The 14,385-nt window shown below is 35.7% G+C and overlaps 2 pseudogenes; one reads left to right on the plus strand and one right to left on the minus strand.

The window, feature by feature from the left end:
• The first annotated feature begins 277 nt into the window (after positions 1-277).
• Positions 278-10,178, plus strand: LOC117342793 (annotated as a pseudogene).
• LOC117321978 lies at positions 2,951-6,947 on the minus strand (annotated as a pseudogene).
• Positions 10,179-14,385: the final 4,207 nt, after the last annotated feature.

Here is a 14,385-nt window from a genome sequence, read left to right on the forward strand (position 1 = left end):
AGTTAACGATGATGAAGATTATGAATTCGGTCTTTGATCCCTGGGACCCTTTGTATTGACTTTTGACACGACATAACATTGTTAAGATAAGACAATGAATGGTATACACATTGATACGAATTTGACCTTTGACTATTTACCTTTCAAATGTGTAGCATAATTGGTTAAGCTTTTTCGCTTAATATGTCACCTAAAGACTAGTTTTGTACGAGGCAAACGTCCTTGCAACACCCAGGATCATGGGGGGGGGGGGGGGGGGGGGGGGGGGGGGGGGGGGGGGGAGTAGGGAGGGAGGGAGATGGCTGTCAATGACAACAGCAGAAACAGCAGAATACAGAAAGAAAGAATAGATAGAAAAGACCTTTGAAACTGCATTTAGATATCGGTATAAATTTATCTGAAGTTAAAATTGTTCTTAGATTATCTAAACAACATTTGAAATCGCCATATATAATATGTCTCGATGAAACTAGTACAATAACTACCTGATCAATCGGGAAAGAAAACGTTCAGACCAATAAGCCTATATAAAGTGCTCACTCCATATTGTGTCAGCTGCTAAATGCGAAGTTCCACGACTTTGTTGGCTATTCCTCGATTTTCTTCATTTTTTTTCACGAAAATAGGTGTTTTCAAAATTATTACCATGTCGCAATGAAAGGTTTCATTAGAAAAAAGAATCCGATTGTTTCTTTACTTAAAAGAACATACAAAAGTTAACATATGAACACTCAAGTTAATGGAAACCCCAGGTGATAAGGTTTCAGTAACCGCCAGGTGACACACATCTGTTCCGTTCCCAAAACCTAGTTCTTATAAAGTGTATATAATCATGGAGGCCAACGCTCTCTGTCACTCGTAAAAAGAAGCGCAATCATGCCGGGACAGAGTTCGGGCGGGGTCGCCATTTTGGCGGCCATGTTTGGTCTGATATCTTGTGTTAGCGGTCAGTCAGTGGTTTGTTCCCAGCCTTCTAATAAATCCAGTACAGTGTATGATTTCTCCATCAGGGACCTCTACAAGCAGAAGACGATGAATTTGTCCGATTACCGCGGCAAGGTCCTGCTGGTGGTCAACGTGGCGACTTACTGAGGCAAAACGCCCCAGTACTACGGCCTGAATGCACTACAGAATGATTACGGTTCCCGGGGACTTCAGGTCCTAGGGGTTCCGTGTAACCAGTTCCATGAGGTATTAATCAAGCTAATTAAACTGATTAAATAATAGACATTTATTACAGGTTAGAAGTTAAGAAACGTTTCCTGCTGTTTTCACCGAGATTTTGAACCTGTGTTATTTACTATCCCCTCGATAGTATCACCAATGATTTTAACATTTTATGCAAAAAGAAGCAATATTATGAATGCACAACTGTTATAACTTCTCTGAAACTGTATGGTATTGTCGAATGCTTTTGTTTTTGCTTCATACCACACCGGCTACATGGGAAAACGGGAATCAGTATTTTCACTTATGTGAACATGTTCTGTCTAATTAAAACTCTCTTGCGATAGTTACGTAATTAATCTGTATATTAACTGGTATTTTGATGAAGATTTTGATCAAATCGCAGAATCGTTTGAAAGAACATAGTTTCACCAAGGAGACCACACCTTTTGGCGTCCTTAATTGGTTATCAAATTTGCTATAAGCCCCAGTCAATGACACGCTTTAAGCTCATGAGAATACGAACACGTGTCTTACATTCGTGGAAGAAAAGCGGTCTCCAAGCCGAAGTGATATGGTATACTTACAAAGTTATCTGATTATTTTGGAACACTTGCATTTACCATGTATCCAAATTTCCTCTAACGACATTTTAATCATCTTTGAGCAAATATAATATACTGGGCAACAGTCATTGCTCAAATCGAAACTTGATCATTTCACTTTGAAAAAAATTAAGACAACAACAATATCCCTCTCAATAAAATATGTAGAAATTGAAATTGAAATTGAATCTACTTTAGAAAATAAACAATTGTTCGACGTAACTCGAAGTAAATCATCTGGTAAGTATTGTAGCGTGTATGTGTACATATCTATGAACATTCTTTTAACTTCATCCTCATGTTCTTTAGGAAGAGCCTGGATGGAACGGTACCGAAATCATGAACGGCATTATGTATGTCCGTCCTGGTAACGGTTTTCGCCCAGCCTTCCCTCTAACTGAAAAGGTTGACGTCAATGGAGCTGTTCAGCATCCCTTGTACATATATCTTAAGGTACGTCATTTCCGCTTTGCGTAAGTGCGAGCTTAATTTCGATAACGCCATTTTGTATAATTATTATTTTTACTTGATAATCACGATTAAATCTCGTAACGATGATTCTATTTGGAACAAAAAAAAAACCAATTTCAGGACAATATACAATGATGGATTTTAATATACATTTGTATATTGATTAGAATTCATTTATCTATTTATTTATTTATTTATCTTATTTATTTATTTATTTATTTATTTATTTATTTATTTATTGCAGGAGTTCTGTCCCCCTATAGACAGCTTCTTCCGAGTGTTTACCAATGGAGAACCTCTTTCTATAAACGACGTTCACTGGAACTTCGAGAAATTTTTAGTCGGACGAGATGGTCGCATAGTCAGCAGATACCATCCAAGAGTCCTCCCGATAGAAATCAGGGATGACATTGAAAAAGAGCTTAACAAATCTCCACCACCTGTCAAAATTGATGTTACACCCAGCAACGTCATCATTGGATAAAGGAGACTGTTTATAAGAAAACGTCAAAGTATTGTATGTAACATAAAAGTTTTGTATGTTCTGTGTGAAATATCTGTTAGCAGCTTATTGGTCAATTTTTGACATCGTTATTATCTCCCCAGGGATCGTTGTACTCTGGTAAAGATTTTGCTAGTGTTTCATCATCACGTGGGACATTGATGACGTAGACGTTGCCAACAGCAACAAGCTGCCGGCGTCTACTGATGGATGCGGAAATCTTGGGGTGATTTAGTGCATTCAACCCCCTGATTAAAACATCCCTGGACTCACGTGATGATGACTCAATAGTAGTTAAAGCAAACGTATCAAATAATAAATAAAAGATAAAAAATATTTTCATCTGCGTTGATCTTTTTTATAGATTAAGATTTAATTTACTGAAACAAAGATATTAACTATTGCATATTATTTCCAGGTACATGTATATTGTGTCCGAAAAAGGAAAATAGTATACATGTGTGTAAAGAAAAAAACTTGCATGATTGCAAAAATATAAATATTAACGACATGGTAAAGACATGAAAATTGCTTCGTTTGAAAATAATTTATAATATTTTTTATCAAAATATCACAGCACCCACGACACGCTTTCTTACATTAGCAAAGATATTAAAATGGCTTCTTGGGTACAATAACACTGCATTTTGTTATATGACAAAGAAGTCCAACGTCATTGCACTTTAACTATAGGTCAGAGACAAGGTTAGAGATGCACAGACAGTGAATATTCCGAATAACATATGAGATAACAGGTGAAGTCAATAACGCATGTGAAAAGATGTTCCTTTAGCATTAGCAGAAAACATTAAAACCACTTTGGATATAGTGTCACCTTAAAAACATCATTTCGAAATTTCAATGGACCTAGTTATCTTTACAATACCACTTCTACATACTAAGTACTCTCGTAAACATTTTCTCTAATTGCCGAAAACCAGAAAAAACTAAAACGAAGATGGACCGAGGAACTATTAAAGATAAGTCAATTGTCAGAGTGAGGTTATAAGAAGGGTGACATAAATATACCATGTTGTACTTACCAACAAGTCAGATAACGTAATGTACTTAATATACAACTTTGAACACTTTCTTCTTTACTTGCATCGTGGTTACAAGCTTCATTTGCATAAATCCGCTCTTTGTTAGCAGTAATAAAGTACAAAATACCACAGTTTACTCATTAATTATAAACCTTGAAATATTATATGTAGAGATATTTATATATATTATATGTAATGAACACATGGGAAAATATTGACGACAAAGAAATATCCATGACATCATTAGAACATATCCTCAAAAGTAGACAATTTGAATCCTGAACATTCTTGAACTAACCGCTTGATAATTAACTGTGGCGATCACTAGGAGCTAATATCTTCTTGATATTTTAGTGACAAATAAAAAAAATATCAGCCTGTCTTTTTTCTTGTAACGTTTTTTATTTACAATTGTGATATATGTGGAATCCAAATAATCATTTGAGCATGAAACAAATCAGTAATGTACAGTGTAAACTGCTGCTGTGTGATATGAAACTGAAACGAATTTCCTGACAAGTATCACAATTCTGTGTAGAATGTAATAGGAAACAAGGCTTGAAAATAAAATGAACTTTGTGCTAATTATAAAGTACAAAACAGTTTTCACAAATGCCCATGATGTCAGCGATTCATTACTATGTACATTCGAAGATGCGTCCTCCGAAGAGTTGAATGCACTTAAGGACCCCCGTTAAACCCATCTTTCGGTAGACGTCGGCAGCGTGTTGCTGTTGACAACGTCTACGTCATACACGTATGTCACGTAGTAATGAAATCACAAACATCAGAGACATGATTATATGAACTATTTTAAGGAGACAAAAAGGGTAACACAAAAAAGGAAATAAATCCTGCCTTTATGGCAGCTTAGGACATCAGAAAACCTCTTTGACATTTAACTCCAAACCGGATGAAAGACTAAAAATTCACTTATTTTTCTTTGAAATGGTCAAAATGAATTTTAACTATCCCAAATTGAAAAAAAGAAGTCAATTTAACCGAGGATATTAACGGGATTACTGCCGAGTGCTAGGAGGATGTCATCTCTTATGTCGACTGGCTGAACCTTCGGATGGTACCGGCTCACTATGCGGCCATCATGACCGACCAGGAACTTCTCGAAATTCCAGTGGACATCGTTGACGGCAAATGGAGCATAATGAGTGTAACTGCGGTAGAATTCGTCGATAGGTGGACAGAAATCCTAAAACAATAATGAACATCCTCAGGAACCAGTACATCAATTAAGATGATGTTTATATCAACCTTATGATACAGGAATCATGTGCTGGCCTGAAGAAGGAGGGATCAAGGCTGTTAGGAAAGATTGATTTCTATATCAATAAATATGTTTAATTACATATATTTACTGCAGATCAGTACTTAATGATTGTTGGCAAAACCAATTGCTACTTATAATTTATTTTGGAAATACTTTATAAGTTGACAGGTTTTATATTTAGCGCAGTGCCGACATTGGTAGATCATTAATTATTGAAAGTTTAGAAATTATTTTACTGCAATATTTGTCAATGCAAAATGCTTTCTGATAAAAATTAAAAGAGAAAAGTAAACTACTACAATTGCGTGTTCTTTCGACATACCCTTGGATGTGATGCGTAATTACCTTTTACACGCATAAAAGAGCTATTTTAGCGTTTTTGGAATCGACCAAATTGATCAAATTAAGAAGTAAGTTTAAAAACCAACCGTTAATATCATAATACAACAGAAGTTACCGTAATCAAACTCAAAATCTAGATTTGCATTGAGACTGTAGATAAAGTAGCAGAAGACAGGGTTTACGGGGCTGTAAGCTTCTTTCTGCTTGATCAACGACATTCTGCCATGCAATTACAAGTCGAAGTAAAGGCAGCATCAGTTCCGCGCTCTCACAAGAAGGCGAGCACAAACATACCGAGACATCTCAAGACGATTCCTCACTCTCGCGACATGCATACGGGTCTCATACAAGATAGTCTGTTCTTAACGGATCATATATATTGATAGGGCGTTAAGTGATATAAACACCAAACCTTTAGGTACTCATAGAGCGGATGTTGATTTTCCCCGTTAACGTCAATCTTCTCCGTCATGTTAAAGGTTGGGAGGAAGCCGTCGCCAGGGCGTACATACTGAATACCGTTCATTATCTCGGTACCGTTCGCACCGGGCTCCTCCTAAAATCACGAGAAAATAAATTTAGTGTCTACTAGGTATAAAATTAGTAGCAGCTTGGTAGAATGTATAGACTGGGTTGTCAATGTATTGGGTGGGCAGGTGGCACAGTAGTAACGCACTTCCCTTTCATCTAAGCGGGCGTGGTTTGATTCCCAGATCGGATGTGAACAGTTATGGGGTCAGCTGCCTGACCAAGTGGGTTTTCTCTGGGTACTCTGGTTTTATTCTATATTAAGGCATCTGGACCAACAAGCGTTGATATAACTTCAATTGTTTGCATTTTCTAATGTATTGGTCTTCTTCAGCAAATATATGAAAGAATAAGAATGTGGACAGACATGAGGCAATTAGATTGGTATGACTGTTTATGATCAGTTGAAAGTTTTTTAAATCCACAAAAAAATCCTTAAATGTATATGTAGATTGTACATGTTAATATTTGTGTAATATCCAAATATGTAAGCCTGTAACAACTGGCCGCCATTTATTGCTCGGCTCGAGAAAACTTCTCTTCGGCTCGATATGTTGAGAGTAAGACTGTAAGCAAGAGCTTGATATCTAGCGAAAACATTGAATGGTTTCCTTTGTACATACCCAAACATAACTTTAACTCACCTTGTTGAATTGGTTACATGGAACCCCAATGATATGAAATCCTTGGTGCATTAGTTCTGTGTGGAGTGCATTCAGGCCAAAATACTGTGGCGTTTTGCCTCAGTAAGTGGCCGTGTTGACAAACAGCAGGACTTTGTTGTGATAGAAGGTCCAGTCGAGAGGATCGTAACCATCACCGACAATTCTCTTGATAGAGTAGTCGTAGACGGTACTGGTATTGTGGGATGGCTGGGAACAAACCACGGACTGACCGCTCACTGAACATAGAAGACCAAGCATGGCCGCCAAAATGGCGACCCCGCCTGAACTCTCTCCCGGCATGATGGCACTTCTGCAAATGAACCAAAAGGATGTCAGTGCAGCTTTATAAATGCTTTCCGTTGAACTTTTGCACGAGTGATTTAAATATCAATTGAAAAACCTGCTGTTTCCCATCCAGGGCGGTTAGTTCTAAAGATAACATTGAGATAACCTTAAGGCATGTTAAAAAAAATAAAAATAAAATCAACATTTCGGTCAAAGGAAATGAATATTAATGCTTTCCTATATTTGGGATTGTTTTGTAACTAATTTGGCAAATCACGTGGTTACTGCAGGACATGGGAATTATTTCGACTATCCTTGTCTAATTTAAAAATGCAACAAAAACTTGTAAACATCTTGTCTTATCACAATGTTATGTAAGAACCGTAAATATTACATGCAGTGCATGTGAAATAGCAGTGTGTCCAGTTGACAGATAATTGTGTGAAGAGATATTTAAAAGACGGCGATGTCGCATTAGTGGATCATTTGCAGGAGCGCCATCATGCCGGGACAGAGTTCGGGCGGGGTTGCCATTTTGGCGACCATGCTTGGTCTCCTGTCTTCTGTGAGCGGTCAGAGTGTGGTTTGTTCCCAGCCTTCGAATTCATCCGCTACCGTGTATGACTACTCCATACAAAACCTCTACCAGAATGAGACAATCGACTTGTTGACTTACAAAGGCAAGGTCCTACTGTTTGTCAACGTGGCGACGTACTGAGGCTTAGCGCACCATTACGTCGGCCTGAATGCACTACAAAAAGAGTTTGGGGCCCAGGGACTAGAAGTCCTAGGGGTACCATGCAATCAATTCGGAGGGGTGAGTTGGCCACTTTTAAAGTTCATGCTGTTAAGTATTTGATTATTCAATATTCCAATTAGAGGAAATACATATATAAAGTTTCCTCCTTATTAAATTCTTTAAAAAAAAATTCAAAAAGTTTCAAATCAATGTATAGCATTTTCTTACGAGTTTCCGGAGGTCAGCTTGAAACAGGTTAACCCAATATCACGATGGATTGACATGTAATCCTTAGTTACTTCATTAATATATCATGCTATGGTTGAACGGCTTTCCATTTTAAGTAGTTTAGCGAGGCATTGACATCCTAAGAAGAATACCGTGTTATATTATTTGTAGATCACTCTTCATATAGATGTATAGAGAGAAAAGAAAGAGAATCAACCAATAGTTATATTAAAACCCAGTCTCAACTAGTCATTGAAAAAAAGAAATGCGCTGTTTTGTTTAGATGTTACGTGAACGCTTGCACATTGTGACGTCACGTCATTTATGGAGTCATTGAGTTGTCCTTTGAAAATAAACCTTATACGAAGAGCCCGAAAAAGGGCGGTAGCTGCTTCGAAGTTGTTCGCCGAGCGAGGTCATTTTTTCTATTCTATAAATGTATATAATTAAACTATCGAGTGAGATTCCTACAAACAAAGATATATAGAAAGAAAACGGAAATCTCGACAAAATATTTAGTATTTTACTCGCCTCTTGGCTATTTTAGATTGTTTATTCAAACGAAAGCAATTTGACGTCATTGGTTATCGGTAAAAATTTGGCTGCAGTAGCTACATTGCTAGCGTGGTCCACCTTTTAATTCTTGGATCGTGATATCGATATCGACTGGTAGGCATTTTGTTTTTAGTTGACAAAGCTCTTTGTCTTAACCTTGACAATATAAATTTATTTGTGGGGGAGGAGAGGGTGAGGGTGAGGAGGGTGTGCTGTAGTGATGTATTTCTTTAATAGATACAGATTTATAAAATGTTGTATCGCTATATTCCAATAACTTGGTAATACTATTTATCATTTTACACCATTCTGACTTTCTACAGTTGCAGCCTGGGTGGAATGGTACCGAAATCATGCTGAGCGTCAGACACGTTCGCCCAGGTTTTGGTTTCCAGCCCCTTTTCCAACATTTTGAGAACATTGATGTGAACGGTTACCTTCAGCATCCCCTATATGTCTACCTGAAGGTTAGTCACCTACATTATAACAATAGAATATCCCTCTATGTCTACCTGAAACATTGTCACTTACATTATAACAATACAATACCCCTCTATGTCTACATGAAGGTTTGTCACCATTTGTCATAACAAAGTCTTGCAGGTGCGGTATTTATTCAATAATCAGTTAAGGTTGATAATGTACTAAGACTTGAACTCGCCAAAATACGTATATTTACAGTAGAATATGTTATTTATTTACTGTGGAACAATTTTCAAATCCTTGATGCACTCTGGAAGGACAAAAACAGCTGTATGATATAGTTGATGCATTTTGGAATTAGAATCAGCGAATATCCAATCGTAAATGTTTATATATTGAAAGGTGCTGATATCTTCTTCTTTTTTGTCTTTTTGTTTATTTTTGTTCATTGCTTGCTTTTTTTCATTTCATGTTACAATCCTTTCACCTGATCGAGTTTCCTTGCAGAAATACTGTCCTCCAATCCACAAGGAGTTCCATGACAGGCTGTACTACGATCCCCTATCCATCTACGATGTACACTGGAATTTCGAGAAGTTTTTGGTGGGAAGTAACGGCAAAATTGTCAGTCGATACCATCCTTTTGTTCAGCCAGTGGACATCCGGGGCGACATAGAGAGGGAACTTGGGTTTCAAATATCTGGCGGCCCTGCCGTCGGATAAGGCAATCATGGTATAACAATCAGACTCATCGTCCAACAATACCTAAAATTACCCATTCATTTTTCAAATAAATTCCATTTGCCCATATATCGCTCCCTTGTCTGAAAACCCAAGGGTCTTTAAAATAAACCAACGTCACACGTCTAACATGAACATAGTAAAAACAGAGTCCAAACTTTTCCATTCTGAAAACTTGTTTTAAATGGTTCGGCTAAATTGACCGAGCCCATATTGATCACAGCAATATAAACATATGGCTGGTATGATAATGAAACAAAATTATATCAAGCATTGTAAAAAATCTATTCTTCGTTGTATATGTCAGCTTTTTCTCCCATTGACCCCTTCCCCTCACCCGTCGGCCAACCATATTGATCGAACAATATATATTCAGATAATAAAAGTTATAGAAATTGGTCGGTGAATGTCATCACGTGTCATACTTCTATGACGTAGAGGTCGCCAACAGCAATCAGCTGCCGAGTTCTACTGATGGGTGTTGATATCGCGGGATCTTTTAGTGCATTCGGTCACGTGATAGACATACTCTGGATGTGCGTGATGATAATTCAACGATGTAAATGATAAAATAAAAACAATAAAACTTTTCGAAGTATCATGTTTGTTGATTTTTATTTATGTTACATGGAAAGTATCTATCAGTGTTTCATAAGAATTACATGATGTAATTGAGATGAAAAATACATCTTTGACGAATTCAAGCAACAGATGTTTGTCTTAAGTTCTAAACAAATGACTAATGAACTAACTGTATACTGGAGAGTACATTTTGCAATTTATATGGAATGCAAGAAATGATGCTGTGGGTTGGACTTTTCACGATACATTAATCAGATTGCAAAGTTCACTCTCTAGGTAAAACACACTGAAGTTGCTCGAAAGTCTGGGGTAATCTTTTCAAATGACAGCTTATCCTAAAATTGCCCTTGCATTTCAAATATATCGATATCTAATATACCATGGATGTTACTAACAGGAGCGAACCTGATCCTGATCAGCATGTCTGCTCAGTCAAATATAAAGCAGATTTTCTCGGCAACCTGAACAAAGAGAAGAATATGAATTAATTCTTCTGAATAATGACAATTTAGATGCAAAGAAGAACGACAATTACAGTCTTCAATTTCAGGTGGAAGAATACAATAGGGCTTGATACACTTCGTTACAGAACACGGACTCGGGGTTTCCTAATGTAATGCAACGTGTGTTTAGCACATTTCTCCTCAGAGAGGAATCATTTTCATATTTTTACATAGATAGGACTTAAATATATGTAAAAAAAATAAACATTCATCCATTTCTGATCATCCGATTGAAAACTAGGCAGATTGAGTATGTAAGTTATGTTCTGATGTTATTCAATTATCAACAAATACAAAAAATATGAAGATTTTTTCATCATTTTATATAAAACACTTTAAAAGGCAATCCTGTACAATAAATATTTGTAGCATCATGAACAACTGAATAAAATTTGAAAATGTAAGCCATGTGAAAGTACTAATTGTTGACCACTACAGTAATATCAAGACGGAGTCAACATCGTAACGCACAGTTTAGAAAGATGCATTTGTATTGAATATATTGCAGTTTGATGTTACAAAATCATGACTAGTTTCTTGGCGATAATCACAATCTACAAATATAACAATTATGTTTCGTTTTAGCCTGTATATCATTATATTATGATCTGGCATAATCCCCTCCAACTTTTAGTATATCTAATTATCACTAAAAACCGTTAATCCACGCTGAGTATAATATATAATAATTACAAAAAAATTTACCACACCAAGTAAAATATCTAACTATCACTGAAAAAATTAATCCGCGCCAAGTATAATATCTAATTAACACTAACAAGAAATATCTTTAAAAAGATAAACGGCATAGTCTTAATGCTGGTGGTTATAATGTAAAACTGCCGGTGAAATAAATCGACGAACTAATGCGTTTTAGCACGGATAACAAAATTATATCAGTTTGAATCATTTTTTGTGATAATAAGACTGCATTTGAATCAGAAATATAATTTTATCAATGTGTCATTTGAAAAGATACACCCACTTATTCAGCTTGCATTCAATCATAACTTTGTTTCGTTTTTACATTTGTAACTGCACATCTGCATTTTGCATTAACCGCTACATTGACCAATCACATACTTCATCTTGACCAGTAACGCCACCTGTCGTGTCATATCCGGGGCCAAAAGAATATTTAAACGACTATGCCGAAAAAGTTTACCCACGTCATGTTTATTATTTAATTAACACTAAAAAGTTTACCCACATCAAGTAAAATATCTTAATATCACTAAAAAAGTTGACCCGCACCAAGTATCTAAATATAACTAAAAAACATGGCACGCTAAGCAAAATATCTAATTATCACTAAAAAATGTTTACCCATGCTAAGTATTATATAATTATCACTATAAATGTTTTCCCGCGCCAAGTATAATATCTTATCATCGCTGAAAAAGTTTACCCACACTAAGCATATAATCTAATTATCACTAAAATGTATTAATACCTTTTCAATTTTGTATTAGATGTTGTTTGATCTACGTCTGACTACTCGTTTCTATACAGGTGTCTGACATACAGTAAGAAACAATACTTATAATTCGGTCTGTAACATACAGGTGTCATTCAGTAAGATAAAATATCTACCATTGGGTCTGTAACATACAGGTATCGTACAGTAAGATAAAATATTTACCATTCGGTCAGTAACATACAGATGTCGTAAAATAAGATAAAATATTTTCCATTCGGTCTGTAACATACAGGTGTCATACAGTAAGATAAAATATTTACCATTCGGTCAGTAACATACAGATGTCATAAAATAAGATAAAATATCTACCATTGGGTCTGTAACATACAGGTATCGTACTGTAAGATAAAATATTTACCATTCGGTCTGCAACATACAGGTGTCATACAGTAAGATAAAATATTTACCATTCGGTCAGTAACATACAGATGTCATAAAATAAGATAAAATATTTACCATTGGGTCTGTAACATACAGGTATCGTACAGTAAGATAAAATGTTTTTCCATTGGGTCTGTAACATACAGGTGTCGTACTGTAAGATAAAATATTTACCATTGGGTCTGTAACATACAGGTATCGTACTGTAAGATAAAATATTTACCATTCGGTCTGCAACATACAGGTGTCATACAGTAAGATAAAATATTTACCATTCGGTCAGTAACATACAGATGTCATAAAATAAGATAAAATATTTACCATTGGGTCTGTAACATACAGGTATCGTACAGTAAGATAAAATGTTTTTCCATTGGGTCTGTAACATACAGGTGTCGTACTGTAAGATAAAATATTTACCATTGGGTCTGTAACATACAGGTATCGTACAGTAAGATAAAATATTTACCATTCGATCAGTAACATACAGATGTCGTAAAATAAGATAAAATATTTTCCATTCGGTCTGTAACATACAGGTGTCATACAGTAAGATAAAATATTTACCATTCGGTCTGTAACATACAGGTGTCGTACAGTAAGATAAAATATTTACCATTCGGTCTGTAACATACAGGTGTCGTACTGTAAGATAAAATATTTACCATTCGGTCTGTAACATACAGGTGTCATACAGTAAGATAAAATATTTACCATTCGGTCTGTAACATACAGGTGTCGTACTGTAAGATAAAATATTTACCATTCGGTCTGTAACATACAGATGTCGTAAAATAAGATAAAATATCTACCATTGGGTCTGTAACATACAGGTATCGTACAGTAAGATAAAATATTTACCATTCGATCAGTAACATACAGATGTCGTAAAATAAGATAAAATATCTACCATTGGGTCTGTAACATACAGGTATCGTACAGTAAGATAAAATATTTACCATTCGATCAGTAACATACAGATGTCGTAAAATAAGATAAAATATCTACCATTGGGTCTGTAACATACAGGTGTCGTACTGTAAGATAAAATATTTACCATTCGATCAGTAACATACAGATGTCGTAAAATAAGATAAAATATCTACCATTGGGTCTGTAACATACAGGTATCGTACAGTAAGATAAAATATTTACCATTCGGTCAGTAACATACAGATGTCGTAAAATAAGATAAAATATCTACTATTGGGTCTGTAACATACAGGTATCGTACAGTAAGATAAAATATTTACCATTCGGTCTGTAACATACATGTGTCGTACTGTAAGATAAAATATTTACCATTCGGTCTGTAACATACAGGTGTCATACAGTAAGATAAAATATTTACCATTCGGTCTGTAAGATACAGGTGTCATACAGTAAGATAAAATATTTACCATTCGGTCTGTAACATACATGTGTCGTACTGTAAGATAAAATGTTTACCATTCGGTCTGTAACATACAGGTGTCGTACTGTAAGATAAAATATTTACCATTCGGTCTGTAACATACAGATGTCGTAAAATAAGATAAAATATTTACCATTCGGTCTGTAACATACAGGTGTCGTACTGTAAGATAAAATGTTTACCATTGTGCCCCCATGGCGACCCTCACATTCTGTTGCGAGTAGTCGTCTCCTTTCCAGTTGTTTACAAATGATAGACGAACAGAAACAAGATTGCTCAGAACACGAAAATGTCAATAAATGCACAAATCAAGTGTTTCAAACAATTTCTAAAAGAAACTGTCAATAACACATTGACTTTAAATCGTATGAATTGAGCGACTTGGATCACAGGGGATTGTAATAATAATGATATTTCATATCTTCACTTTATTTTTGAGTATCATC

Source organism: Pecten maximus, chromosome 2 (genome assembly GCF_902652985.1).
Source record: "Pecten maximus chromosome 2, xPecMax1.1, whole genome shotgun sequence".
Lineage (NCBI taxonomy): Eukaryota > Metazoa > Mollusca > Bivalvia > Pectinida > Pectinidae > Pecten > Pecten maximus.